This window comes from Loxodonta africana, unplaced genomic scaffold, assembly GCF_030014295.1.
Source record: "Loxodonta africana isolate mLoxAfr1 unplaced genomic scaffold, mLoxAfr1.hap2 scaffold_301, whole genome shotgun sequence".
NCBI lineage: Eukaryota > Metazoa > Chordata > Mammalia > Proboscidea > Elephantidae > Loxodonta > Loxodonta africana.
The window spans coordinates 241,016-254,300 of NW_026975021.1; the positions used below are offsets into that span (position 1 = coordinate 241,016).

The 13,285-nt window shown below is 44.5% G+C and overlaps 1 long non-coding RNA gene across 2 annotated transcripts in view; it reads right to left on the minus strand.

Annotated features, from left to right (window-relative positions):
* LOC135229453 (uncharacterized) overlaps positions 1-12,884 on the minus strand; it is a 58,429-nt gene extending 45,545 nt beyond the window's left edge. The window contains exon 1 of one of the 2 annotated variants that reach the window (XR_010320158.1): positions 12,775-12,884. This is a non-coding gene — a long non-coding RNA (uncharacterized LOC135229453). Of the gene's footprint in view, positions 1-11,332; positions 11,529-12,774 lie in introns of those variants that run through there. The other variant, XR_010320159.1, reaches the window with a different exon arrangement.
* Positions 12,885-13,285: the final 401 nt, after the last annotated feature.

The window sequence follows — 13,285 nt, forward strand, 5'->3', positions numbered from 1 at the left end:
AAAGGAAACCTTGGTGCTGGGTGTTGGACTAAGTGTAGGGGAGCTGATTGTGGCTTCCTGAGATGGTGTGAGCATGGACGCTAACCCTAACCCTCTGGGACAGTCTCAGCAGGGATACAGCCAGCACACGCAAGCTACACAACGCTCTGGAATCTCAGAAAAAACAGTCCTCACCAAACAACATAAGTAACTTTGTATATTTTGCCAGGCTACTCTCTTCTATATATCTGATTCCACCCCTCATTGCCCCAGCCAGCTTCATTAAGACTGGAATTCCCTGTGCCAGAGAGTGAAGTGCACTGCTCGATTTTTTTTTTCTTCTTTCTTTTCTAACCCATTCTCCTGGCCTGAGAAAAGTACCATTTAACAATCAAAGAAAAAATCCTTCCCTGACTTCCCTAAGCTGCAATTAACAATACAGAATCAGCTCCATCCAGGCATTAAGAGACCCATAGTCTTTGGCTTTCACCCTACAGGTAACTAGGTGGCTATTATAATGCAGAGGCAATTCTGATAGAGATCTGACCATAATTGTTTTAGCTCAGCAATGGAAAGGCAAGTTTTGGAGGTCAGATACCTCTGTACCTATTAAACAGAGCCCTCACTGGTCCACACCAGCGAAAAGAAGGCTGAAACTCCACCCACACCACCTAGCCACCTGCTAGAGGGGTCTGAGAATAGTGACGTCTACCCAAGTATTGGGTGCCTAAGATACAGCTGCAGAGCTCACCCACCAGAGCACTCTAGAGAATAGAGCCACACCTACCTCACTGACACTTGAAGGAAGGCTGTCAGCATCCTGCCCTCCTCGAAATGTGACCCCCTGCCACTAATAGAAACTGGCACATACAACCATCACCACTACTCCTCTAAGATAATAGGTGAGAGCCTACACCACACACTAGGTGACCAGCTATCAGGACACCTGAGCTGATTCTATTCAAGAATAGTGAATGGACTCATACACTTATATACCTGGTAACAGCTCAGGCAAGCTGGTAATAGGACGTAAGTGATTCAAAAGCTACAGCAATCACGATACCACAATCTAGTAGCCCATGTGGGTGTATTGTAACAAAACAAAACAACAAGACTCAGTGAGCAAATATAAAAGAAAATATTACAAAATCTTATAGATGGCTCAGAGACAGCAGTCGACATCAAATCACATGAAGAAGCTGACCATGATTGCTTCTACAAAGCCCCAAATCAAAGAATCAAAATCATTCCCGGATGTAGATACATTCCTAGAATTGCCAAATGTAGAATAAAAAAAAAATTGTATACAGAATGCTTCAAGACATCAGGAATGACCTCACAAATGAAATAAGGCAATCTACAAAAAAACCAAGGTATACACGGATAAAGCAGTTGAAGAAATCCAAAAGATCATTCAAGAACATAGTGAAAAAATTAATAAGCTGTAAGAATCCATAGAGAGATAGCATTCAGAAATCCAAAAGATTAACAATAAAGTCACAGAATCAGACAACTCAATAGGAAGTCAGAGGAGCAGACTCGAGGAACTGGAATGCAGAGTGGGGGAGCTGGAAGATAAGACAATTGACACAAATATAGTTGAAGAAAAATCAGATAATAGAATTTAAAACTATGAAGAAACCCTAAGAATCACGGGGGACTCTATCAAGAATAATTTGCGTGTGACTGGAGTTCCAGACAGGGAGGGGTAACAGAAAATACAGAGCGAATAGTGGAAGATCTGATGGCAGAAAAATTCCCTGGCATCGTGAAAGATGAAAAGCTATCTACCCAAGATGCTCATCGAACCTCATACAAGATAGATCCCAAAAGAAAATCACCAAGACATATCATCAAACCTGCCAAAGCCAAAGATAAAGAGAAAATTTTAAAAGCACCCAAGGATAAACGAAAAGTTACCTACAAAGGAGAATCAATAAGTTTGCACTACTCGGCAGAAACCATGCAGCCAAGAAGGCAATGGGATAACATATATAGAGCACTCAAAGAGGAAAAACTGTCAGCCAAGAATCATACATCCAGCAAAACTCTAAAACATGAAGGTGAAATTAAGATATTTACAGATAAACGCAAGCTTAGAGAATTTGCAAAAACCAAACCAAAACTGCAAGAATTACTAAAGGAAATTCTTTGGTCAGAAAATCAATAATATCAGATACCAATACAAGGTCACAGAACAAAACATCCTAATATCAACTCAGATAGGGAAATCACAAAAACAAAATAAGATTAATTAAAAAAAAATTACTCAAAACAGGGAATCATTGATGTCATTACGTAAAAGATTACAACAGTCAAAAAAGAGGGACTAAATACAGGAGGCATAGATCTTACATATGCAGAGGAAACCAAGGTGATATAGGGTGAAACAAGTTAGGTTTTTACTTAGTCAAACTGGGGTAAATATTAAGGTAACCACAATGAGGTCTAACAATTCCATACTTCAAAATAAAAACCAAGATAAACATAACGACTCACCAAAATAAATTCAACTACTATAAAAGGGAGTAACACACATTCTACAAAGAAAACTCAACACAAAAAAGTAAATGGAAAAATGAAATTGTCAAAAACAGGCAACAAAATGACAGCACTAAACTCATACTTATCTATAATTACACTTAATGTAAATGGACTAAATTCACCAATAAAGAGACAGAAAGTTGCAGACTGGATAAAAAAACACGATCAGTCTGTATGCTGCATAAAAGAGACACACCTTAGACTTAGAGACACAAATAAACTAAAACTGAAAGGACGGATAAAAATATATCAAGCAAACAACAATCAAAAAAGAGCAGGAGAGGCAATATTAATTTCCAACAAAACAGACTTTAAAGTTAAATCCACCACAAAGGATAAAGAAGGACACTACGTAATGATTAAAGGGACAATTTACCAGGAAGATACAACCATATTAAATATTTATGCACCCAATGATAGAGCCGCAACATTCATAAAACAAACGTTAACAGAATTAAAAAGTGAGATAGACACCTCCACAATTATGGTAGGAGACTTCAACACAACACTCTCGGTGAAGGGTAGGAAATGCAGTCAGAAGCTCAATAGAGACACAGAAGATCTAATTGTTACAATTAAACAACTTCACTTCATAGACTTATACAGAACACTCCACCCAACAGCTGCAAAGTATAATTTTTTTTTTAGTGCACATGAAACATTCTCTAGAATAGATCACATATTAGGTCATAAAACAAGCCTTTGCAGAATGCAAAACACTGAAATATTACAAAACATCTTCTCTGAACAAAAGACCGTAAAAGTAAAAATCAATAACAGAAAAACCAGGGAAAAGAAATCAAATGCTTGGAAACTGCACAATACCCTGCTCAAAAAAGACTGGGTTATGGAAGACCTTAAGGAGGGAATAAAGAAATTCACAGAATTCAACGAGACTGAAAACGCTTCCTATGAAAACCTTTGGGACACGGTGAAAGCAGTGCTCAGAGGTCAATTTATATCAATAAAGGCACACATATTAAAGAAGAGCCAAAATGAAAGAACCGTTCCTACAACTTGAACAAAGAGAAAGAGAGCAACAAAAGAAACTGTCAGGCACCAGAAGAAAGCAAAAAATAAAAAGTACAGCAAAATTAAATGAATTAGAGAACAGAAAAACAATTGAAAGAGTTAACAAGGCCAAAAACTGCTTCTTTGAAAAAAATTAACAAAATTGATAAAACACTGGCCAGACTGACTAAAGAAATACAGGAAAAGAAACCAATAACCCGAATAAGAAATGGGATGGGCCATATCACAACACATGCAACTGAAATTAAAACAATCATATCAAATTACTACAAAAAATTGTACTCTAACAAATTTGAAAACCTAGAAAAAATGGATGAATTCCTAGAAACACACTGCCTACCTAAACTAACACACACTGAAGTAGAACAACTAAATAGACCCATAACAAAAAAAGAGATTGAAAAGGTAATCAAAACACTCCCAACAAAAAAAAGCCCTGGACCTGACGGCTTCACTGCAAAGTTCTACCAAACTTTCAGGGAAGACTTACCACTACTACTGAAGGTATTTCAAAGCATGGAAAAGGACGGAATACTACCTAACTCCTTCTATGAAGCCAGCATAACCCTGATACCAAAACCAGCTAAAGACAACACAAAAAAAGAAAATTACAGACCTATATCCCTCATGAACATAGATGCAAAAATCCTCAACAAAATTCTAGCCAATAGAATTCAACAACGTATCAAAAAAATAATCCACCATTACCAAGTGGGATTTATACCAGGTATGCAAGGTTGGTTCAATATTAGAAAAACAATTAATGTAATCCACCACATAAAAAAAGACAAGAACCAAATAATTTTATCAATTGATACAGAAAAGGCATTTGACAAAGTCCAACACCCACTCATGATAAAAACTCTCAGCAAAATAGGAATAGAAGGAAAATTCCTCAACATAATAAAGGGTATTAGTACAAAGCCAATACCCAACATCATCCTAAATGGAGAGCCTGAAAGCATTTCCCTTGAGAAGGGGAAACAGACCAGAATCCCCTTTATCACCGCTCTTATTCAACATTGTGCTAGAGGTCCTAGCCAGAGCAACTGGGCTAGACAAAGAAATAAAGGGCATCCAGATTGGTAAGGAAAAAGTAAAATTATTTCTATTTTCCAACGACATTATCTTATACACAGAAAATCCTAAGGAATCCTCAAGAAAATTATTAAAATAGAAGGGTTCAGCAGAGTTTCAGGTTACAGTATAAACGTACAAAATCAGTTGATTCCTCTATATCAACAAAAAGAACATTGAAGAGGAAATCATCAAATGAATACCATTCAGAGCAGCCCCCAAGAAGATAAAATACTTAGGAATAAACCTCACCAAAAACTAAAACCGCTATACCAAGAAAACTGCAAGGTACTACTGCAAAAAAACAAAAGGAACCTACGTAATTGGAAAAACATACCTTGCTCATGGATAGGAAGACAACATTGTAAAATTGTCCATTCTACTAAAAGCCATCTATAGATACAATGCACTTCCGATCCAAATTCCAATGACATTTTTTAAAAAGATGGAGAAACAAATCACCAACTTCATATGGAAGGGAAAAAAGTCGTGGATAAGTAAAGCATTACTAAAAAAGAACAAAGTGAGAGGACTCACTCTGCCTGATATTAGAACCAATTATACCACCACAGTAGTCAAAACAGCCTGATACTGGTACAACAACAGACACATAGACCAATGGAACAGAATTGAGAATTCAGATATAAATCCATCCACATATGAGCAGCTGATATTTGACAAAGGCCCAGTGTCAGTTAATTGGGGAGAAGACAGTCTTTTTAACAAAAGGTGCTGGCGTACCTGTATATCCATCTGCAAAAAATGAAACAGGACCCATACCACACACCATGCACAAAAACTAACTCCAAATGGATCAAAGACCTAAACATAAAATCTAAAACGATAAAGATCATGGAAGAAAAAATAGGGACAACATTAGGAGACCTAATACATGGCATAAACAGAATACAAAACATTACTAAAAATGACGAAGAGAAACCAGATAACTGGGAGCTCCTAAAAATCAAACACCTATGCTCATCTAAAGACTTCACCAAAAGAGTAAAAAGACCACCTACAGACCGGGAAAAAGTTTTCAGCTAAGACATCTCCGCCCGGCACCTGATCTCTAAAATCTACATGACTCTGCTAAAACTCAACCACAAAAAGACAAACAACCCAATTAAAAAATGGGCAAAGGATATGAACAGGCACTTCACTAAAGAAGACATTCAGGCAGCTAACAGATACATGAGGAAATGCTCTCAATCATTAGCCATTAGAGAAATGCAAATCAAAACTACAATGAGATTCCATCTCACTCCAACAAGGCTGGCATTAATCCAAAACACAGAAAATAATAAATGTTGGAGAGGCTGTGGAGAGACTGGAACACTTATACACTGCTGGTGGGAATGTAAAATGGTATACAACCACTTTGGAAATCAATTTGGTGCTTCCTTAAAAAGCTAGAAATAGAACTACCATACAACCCAGCAATCCCACTCCTCGGAATATATCCTAGAGAAATAAGAGCCTTTACACAAATAGATATATGCACATCTATGTTTACTGCAGCACTGTTTACAACAGCAAAAAGATGGAACCAACCAAGGTGCCCATCAATGGATGAATGGATAAATAAATTATGGTATATTCACACAATGGAATACTACACATCGGTAAAGAACAGTGACGAATCTGTGAAATACTTCATAACATGGAGAAACCTGGAAGGCATTATGCTGAGTGAAATTAGTTGCAAAAGGTCAAATAGTGTATAAGACCACTATTATAAGATCTTGAGAAATAGTTTAAACTGAGAAGAACATATTCCTTTGTTGTTATGAGAGGGGGGAGGGAGGGGGAGTAGGAGAGGGGTATTTACTAAAGAGATAGACAAGAACTACTATGCGTGAATGGAAGGACAACACTCAACACAGTGGAGGTCAGCACAACTGGACTAAACCAAAGCAGTTTCCTAAATAAACTGAACGCTTCAAAGGTCAGCAAAGCAAGGGCACATGTTTGGGAACCATGTTTTCAGGGGACATCTAAGTCAACTGGCATAATAAAATCTACTAAGAAAACATTCTGCATCCCACTTTGAAATGTGGCGTCTCGGGTCTTAAATGCTAACAAGCGGCCATCTCAGATGCATCAATGATTCTCAACCCACCTGGATCAAGGGAGAATGCAGAACACCAAGAACATAAGATAATAACGAGCCCAAGAGACAGAAAGGACTACATGAACTAGAGACTACATCATCCTGAGACCAGAAGAACTAGATAGTGCCGGGCCACAACCAATGACTGCCCTGACAGGGAACATAACAGAGATCCCTTGAGGGACCAGGAGAACAGTGGGATGCAGACCCCAAATTCTCATAAAAAGACCAGACTTAATGGTCTGACTGAGACTGGAAGGACTCTAGTGATCATGGCCCCCACACCTTCCGTTTACCCAGTACGGGAACCATCCCCAAAGCCAGTTCATCAGACATGGATTGGACTAGACAATGGGTTGGAGAGGGATGCTGGTGAGGCGTGAGCTACTTGGTTTGGGTGGACACTTGAGACAATGTTGGTATCTCCTGCCTGGAAGGGAGATGGGTGGATAGAGGGGCTTAGAAACTGGCAAAACGGCCACAAAAAGAAAGAGTGGAAGGAGGGAGTGGGCTCTCCCATTGGGGGGAAAGTAATTGGGAATATGTAAGAAGTTGTGTATAAGTTTTCATGTGAGAGACTGGCTTGATTTGTAAACTTTCACGTAAAACACAACAAAAATTATTGAAATAAAAAAAAAGCTGACCCATGATTGCTTCAACAAGCTCTCAGAACAAAGACTCAAGGAATCTTCTGGATGAAGGTGCAATCCTGGAATTACCAGATGCAGAATACAAAAGATTAATATACAGAACTCTTAAAGACATCAGGAAGGAAATGAGGCAAAATGCAGAACAAGCCATGGAACACACAGATAAAGCAGCTGAAGAAATTAAAAAGGTTACTCAAGAATATAATTAAAAATTTAATAGGCTGCAAGAAACCATACAGAGACTGCAATCAGAGATTCAGAAGATAAACAATAAAATTACAGAGATAGAAAACTCAGCAGAAAGTAAGAAGAGCACAATTGAAGAACTGGAAGGCAGAATAACTGAGATTGAAGATAAAGCACTTGGGACCAATATATTTGAAGAGAAACCAGAGAAAAGAAATTAAAAAATGAAGAAATCCAAAGAATCATGTGGGACTTTATCAAGAGAAATAACTATGAGTGATTGGAGTACCAGAACAGGGAGGGCTAACGGAAAATACAGAGGGAACTGTTGAAGATTTGTTGGCAGAAAACTTCCCTGATATCATGAAAGATGCTCATCGAATTCCACATACGGTAGATCTCAAAAGAAAGTGACCAAGACATATAACAATCAAACTTGCCAAAATCAAATATAAAGAGAATTTTAAGAGAGGCTAGGGATAAAAGAAGTCACCAACAAAGGAAAGTAAATAATAATAAACTTGGACTACTCAGCAGAAATCATGGAGGCAAGAAGGCAATGGGATGACTTATATAAAATATTGAAGGAAAAAAATTGCCAGCCAGGAATCAAACCATAACCCTGGCCCTCTGGCCCTCTGGCCCTCTGGCCTTAGCCCTCTAACTCTAGCCCCTAAGCCCTGAGCCCCAAAGCCCCTAAGACCCTAAGCCCTTAGGTCCTAACCACCAAGACCCTGAACTCTAGCCCTAACCCAAACCGTAACCATATACCCTAAACCCTACAATCTAAACACCTACACCCCAAAACACTACACACAAAAACCATACACACTAAACCCTATACTCTAAGCCCGAAACCCTAAACCCAAACCTCAAGCCCCAAAGCCGAAACCCAAAACCTAACCGTAAGCCCTAAACCCTAACACCTAACCCTAAACCCTAACCACCCTAACCCTAACAACCCTAACCCTAACGACCCTAACCCTAACTACTCTAGCCCTAACCCTCGAACCCTAACCCTCTAATGCTAACCTGAAACCCTAACCCAAAACCCTAACCCTCTAACTCTAACCCTCTAACCCTAACCCTCTAACCCCAACCCCCAAACCCAACCCCAAACACTAAACCTCAAATCCCTAGCCCTAAACCTAAGAATGAGCCTAAGCCTAACCCTAACACAACCCTAAACCCTAAACCATAACACTTAAAACCCTAACACGCGAAACCCTAACACCCTTAGCCCTAACACATTTAACCCTAACATCCTAAATGCCAAAACCCTAAACACTAACACCCTTAACCCCAACCACTAACCCCTAAACCCTAACTTAAAGCCTAAGTCATCTAACCCTAATACCCTAACTCTAAACCCTAAAACCTACACCCTAACCCCAGCCCCCAGCCCTAACCCTCACTCTAAGCCTTAAACCCTAAACCCTAAGGCCTAAACCCTAGGCTCTAAGCCCTAAGCCCTAAACCCTAAGTCCTAAAACCCTAAACTCTAAGCCCTAAGCCCTAAACCTAACCCTCTAACCCTAAACCCTAAAACTTTACCCCAAACCCATCCCAAACCCCTAAACCTGAACCCCTAAACCCTAGCCCTAACCAGTAACCCTAAACCTCTAAACTATACCCCTAACCCTCTAACCCTAACCCTCTAACCCTAACCACAACACCAACCCCAACCTCTGAACCCCCAAACCCTAACCCCCAACCCTAAGCCTCTGAACCCTAAGCCTAAACCCTCTAACCCTAAACCCTAACCTTCACCCCCTCACACCCTCACCTTCTCACTCCCTCACTCTATAATCTTCTCAACCTCTAACCCCCTCACCCTCTAACCCCTCACCCTGACTCCCTCAATCTCTAACCCCCAAACTCTAAACCCCAACCCTCTAACACCCACCCTCTAACCCCAACCCACAAATCCCAAACAAACCCAACCCCAAGCCTAAACCTAAATCCCTAAAACCTAACCCAAACCCTAATGACTAAACCACAAAACCCTAAACCCCCAAAACCCTAAACCCCAAACTGCAACCCCTAACACCTAACCTGTAACTCCAAACTCTAACCTCAAACCCTAAACCTAACACCTAACCCCAACCCAAAAACCCTAACCAAAAAACCCAACCCTAAACTCTAACCCCCAAACCCCAACCCCTAAACCAAACCCTAAGGACTCTAACTCTAACAACCCTAACCCTAACATCCCTAAGCCCAAACCCTAACCCTTTTTGTTAGCAGCCATAGCACTTAACCACTAGCCACCAGGGTTACCATGAGCAGTCACAGGAATAGACATATGCACACCCGTGTTCACTGCAACATTATTCACAGTAGCAAAAAGATGGGAACAACCTAAGTGCTCATCCACAGAGGAACGGATAAACAAACTACGGTACATACACACAGTGGAACACTACACGACAGTAAAGACCAATGATGAATCTCCGAAACATCTCACACCATGGATGAATCTGGAGCGCATCACACTAAGTCAATCACAAAACGACATATACAGTAAGTGACCACTATCATGAAAACATTTACGCACAGAAACAATCTTTGATGTTCACTAGGGAGACGAAGAGTGGGTAGAGAAAAGCCAACTAAACAATAACCAAAAAAACCAAACCCACCGCCGTCGAGTTGATTCCAGCTCATAGCGACCCTATAGGACAGATTAGAACTGCCCCATAGAGTTTCCAAGGAGCGCCTGGTGGATTTGAACTGCAGGCCTTTGGTTAGCACCGGTGGCTCTTAACCACTACGCCATCAGGGTTTCCAACTAAACGACACATATGTGGTAACTCTGGTGAAGGAAGAGACGGTACACAAGACTGGGAATCAACCTCAGCCTCACTCTAACCCTAACCCTAAACCACTTGTGCCCTAGCCTAGTAACCCCAGCCCTAACCCCAACCCCCAACCACCTAAAACCTATACCCCTAAACCTGACTCCCAAACCTCTAACCCCCAAACCTGGACCCCTAGCACCAAACCCTAACCCCTAACCCTAATCCTCCAACCCTTCTGCATCTCTGGGCCTCTCGACTCTCCGTCTATTTTCTCCCTCCAAATCGTACTAACACTCAGTGGAATTTTGAAGTTTGAGCTGTGCTTTGCTTCTTGTTGTCTCCACCGGTTCCATCAAGGCACTGCATCATTTCTTTGCTCTGCTTCACTATTCAGTTCCAAAACCATGGCTTAGAATCGCCTGTCACTAAACTTCAGCGATTCGGTGCAAGGCCGCGAGAGGGCGTGCGCACCGCCGGTTCTGTTCTGCCCACCAGGCCCTCTGAGTATGGGAACCTCCTGGACCTAAGCCGGGACCGACCTGGGTACCGCTCCAGTGGCGATAGCAGAAGCTTTTCTTCCCGAGGGACCCAACGCCCCAGGGCGCTCTCTCAATACTCCCATTAATGCTGTTATTATCCTAACCCACTCCTTCTGCGAGACCTAGTGGGTCCTCGACCAGGCCCAGCCTTCAGGACCCGCATCCCCCTGCCGTGGTCACGTACAGGAACCTGCAGGGCCGCGCCCTCCCCGCCCAAGCTCTGCCCCTCCACACCCTGATGCCCTGCAGGCCTCTACTAGGTCCCCGTCCAGAGCAGAGTTGTCGCCCTGCACGGGGTGGGGGGACACGAGTGAACATCCGGAAACCACCCCCCAAGCACGAAGCCGACTGCCCGTATTGAGACCGTGTGAGCAGGGCTGCCCCGCCGACTGGAGCCTGCAGGGCATCACTCACGTTTGTCAGCTTCTCACTGCCCTCTGGGCTCGGGGTCCCAGAGCAGCCAATCCCCCCGGGGCGGGGGGGGGGCAGTCCGTCCGCAGGGGCTGGAAGATCGGGTTGGTGCCCATGGCCGGAGCGCTTAAAACCCTTATAAACCCTCATAAACGGCCAGCTCCAGACCTTCAAAAGTCAGCCCGAGAGACACCTAATCTCCTCCAACGTAAAAAAAAAAAAAAAAAAAAAAAAACACGCTGCCGTGGAGTCAATTCTGACTCACAGCGACCCAATAGGACAGAGTAGAACTGCCCCACAGAGTTTCCAAGGAGCGCCTGGTGGATTCGAACTGCCAATCGTTTGGCTAGCAGCCTTAGCACTTAACCACTACGCCACCAGGGTAACCCACTGAACCCACTGCCACCAGGGTAGAGGCTCCAAATCCCGCCAGTGTGAGGAACCCTCAAATCCCCTCAGCACCAGAGATCGCGTCCACAGCGACCGGTACACAGCGCCGCACAAATGTTTAAGTTAACAAACGACCTGGTTGCTCAGGACCCCTTCCTGCTACCCCCACCCCCGGCACCCAGAGGGGGAGCGGGACCCGGCATCCACACTGTTAACAGACACTGAATCGCTGCTGCATCCACAAGGAGTAGGATCCCCACGCTGCTCCACAGATTCCCAGGACCCCTTCCTTTCCAGGTGGGGCCGGGGCCAAGCCGACGACCCAGCCCGGAGAGTAGACCAGCCGGCGCGGGCGCGGGCGCGGGGTGCCTCAGCCTCCCAGGCACAGCACCCAAAACAATAAGGGGCAGCATGGCCTTGGGCGGGGGATCCCTCTCTCCCCTGTCCCTGGCACCCTACGGAGTCTGGTGGAGGTGGGAGGACGAATGGGGGCGAGTGCCCCGCCCTCAGTCTGGAATCTCACCCCCCCGGGCGAACTCTGGGCCTTGGTTTCCCCCCTGGCACAGGGAGCAGGTGGGGGGCGGGGGGACAGGCGCCCATCCCCCAGCTTGGCCCGCAAACCCTCCCCGGGCAGAGTAGGGACCTTGGCGCAGCCCTGGACACAGCCTTTCTCCCCAAGCCCTTCAAGCCCCCAGGCCCGAGGGCACTCCGCAGCTGGATCCCGCGGCTAGACCCCCCCCCCCGCAAATCCACGGGGATGCAAATTCGCAGACCAGCTGAGTCTCCCGGGCCAGAGGCTCCCTCTCGCAGCCCCTAGAGTGGCTGCGTCCGCCCGCCCCCGCGCCGCATCCGCCCCTGGGGATCACTCGGGACGGGGTACCCCGGAGGGGGCGATGCCAGCTGCTAACCCAACGTCCGGACTCCCCAACCTCTGGAGCCCACGGACTGCTGGGACTGGGACCCGCCCTCCTGGCGCCTTCCCTCCACACCTTCGAGGGGCCGGGCTTGTTCAGTCTGGGAGCGGGTCCCTCCACCCAGCTGCCGGAGTTTCATACCTTTCAGAAAATACAGCACAGAAAGCAGCACGAACACCGTCCGCTGTAAGGCGCGCCACCTGCCCGGGCCCCTCACCACCCGTCCCAGCACTTCCGGGAGTAACTGGCTGGACGGCGAGGAACATGGCTGCCGGCCCCGCCCAGCGGCCCGGGTGTGGGGCGGGCGTGGGGGGGTTGGGCCTCCAGAGGGGAGGGTGGGGTCTAGAAGCAAGGACAAGGCCTAGGTGTACGGGGTGAGGAGACAGGAGACGTCAGGAGAGGGCCCTCTCCGGCGCAGAGTTAAGTATTGGAGGTGCAACGGTTAAGTGCTTGGCTAACTGAAAGGTGGGCCGTTGGAACCCACCAGCTCAGGAGTTGAAAAGATCTGGAGATGGGCTCCCATAAAGATTCTAACCAAACAAAATCCAAACCAGTTGCTGTTGAATCAATTCCGACTCATAGTGACCCTATAGGGCAGAGCAGAACTGCCCCATAGGGTTTCTAAGACTGTAAGTCTTTACAGAAGCAGACT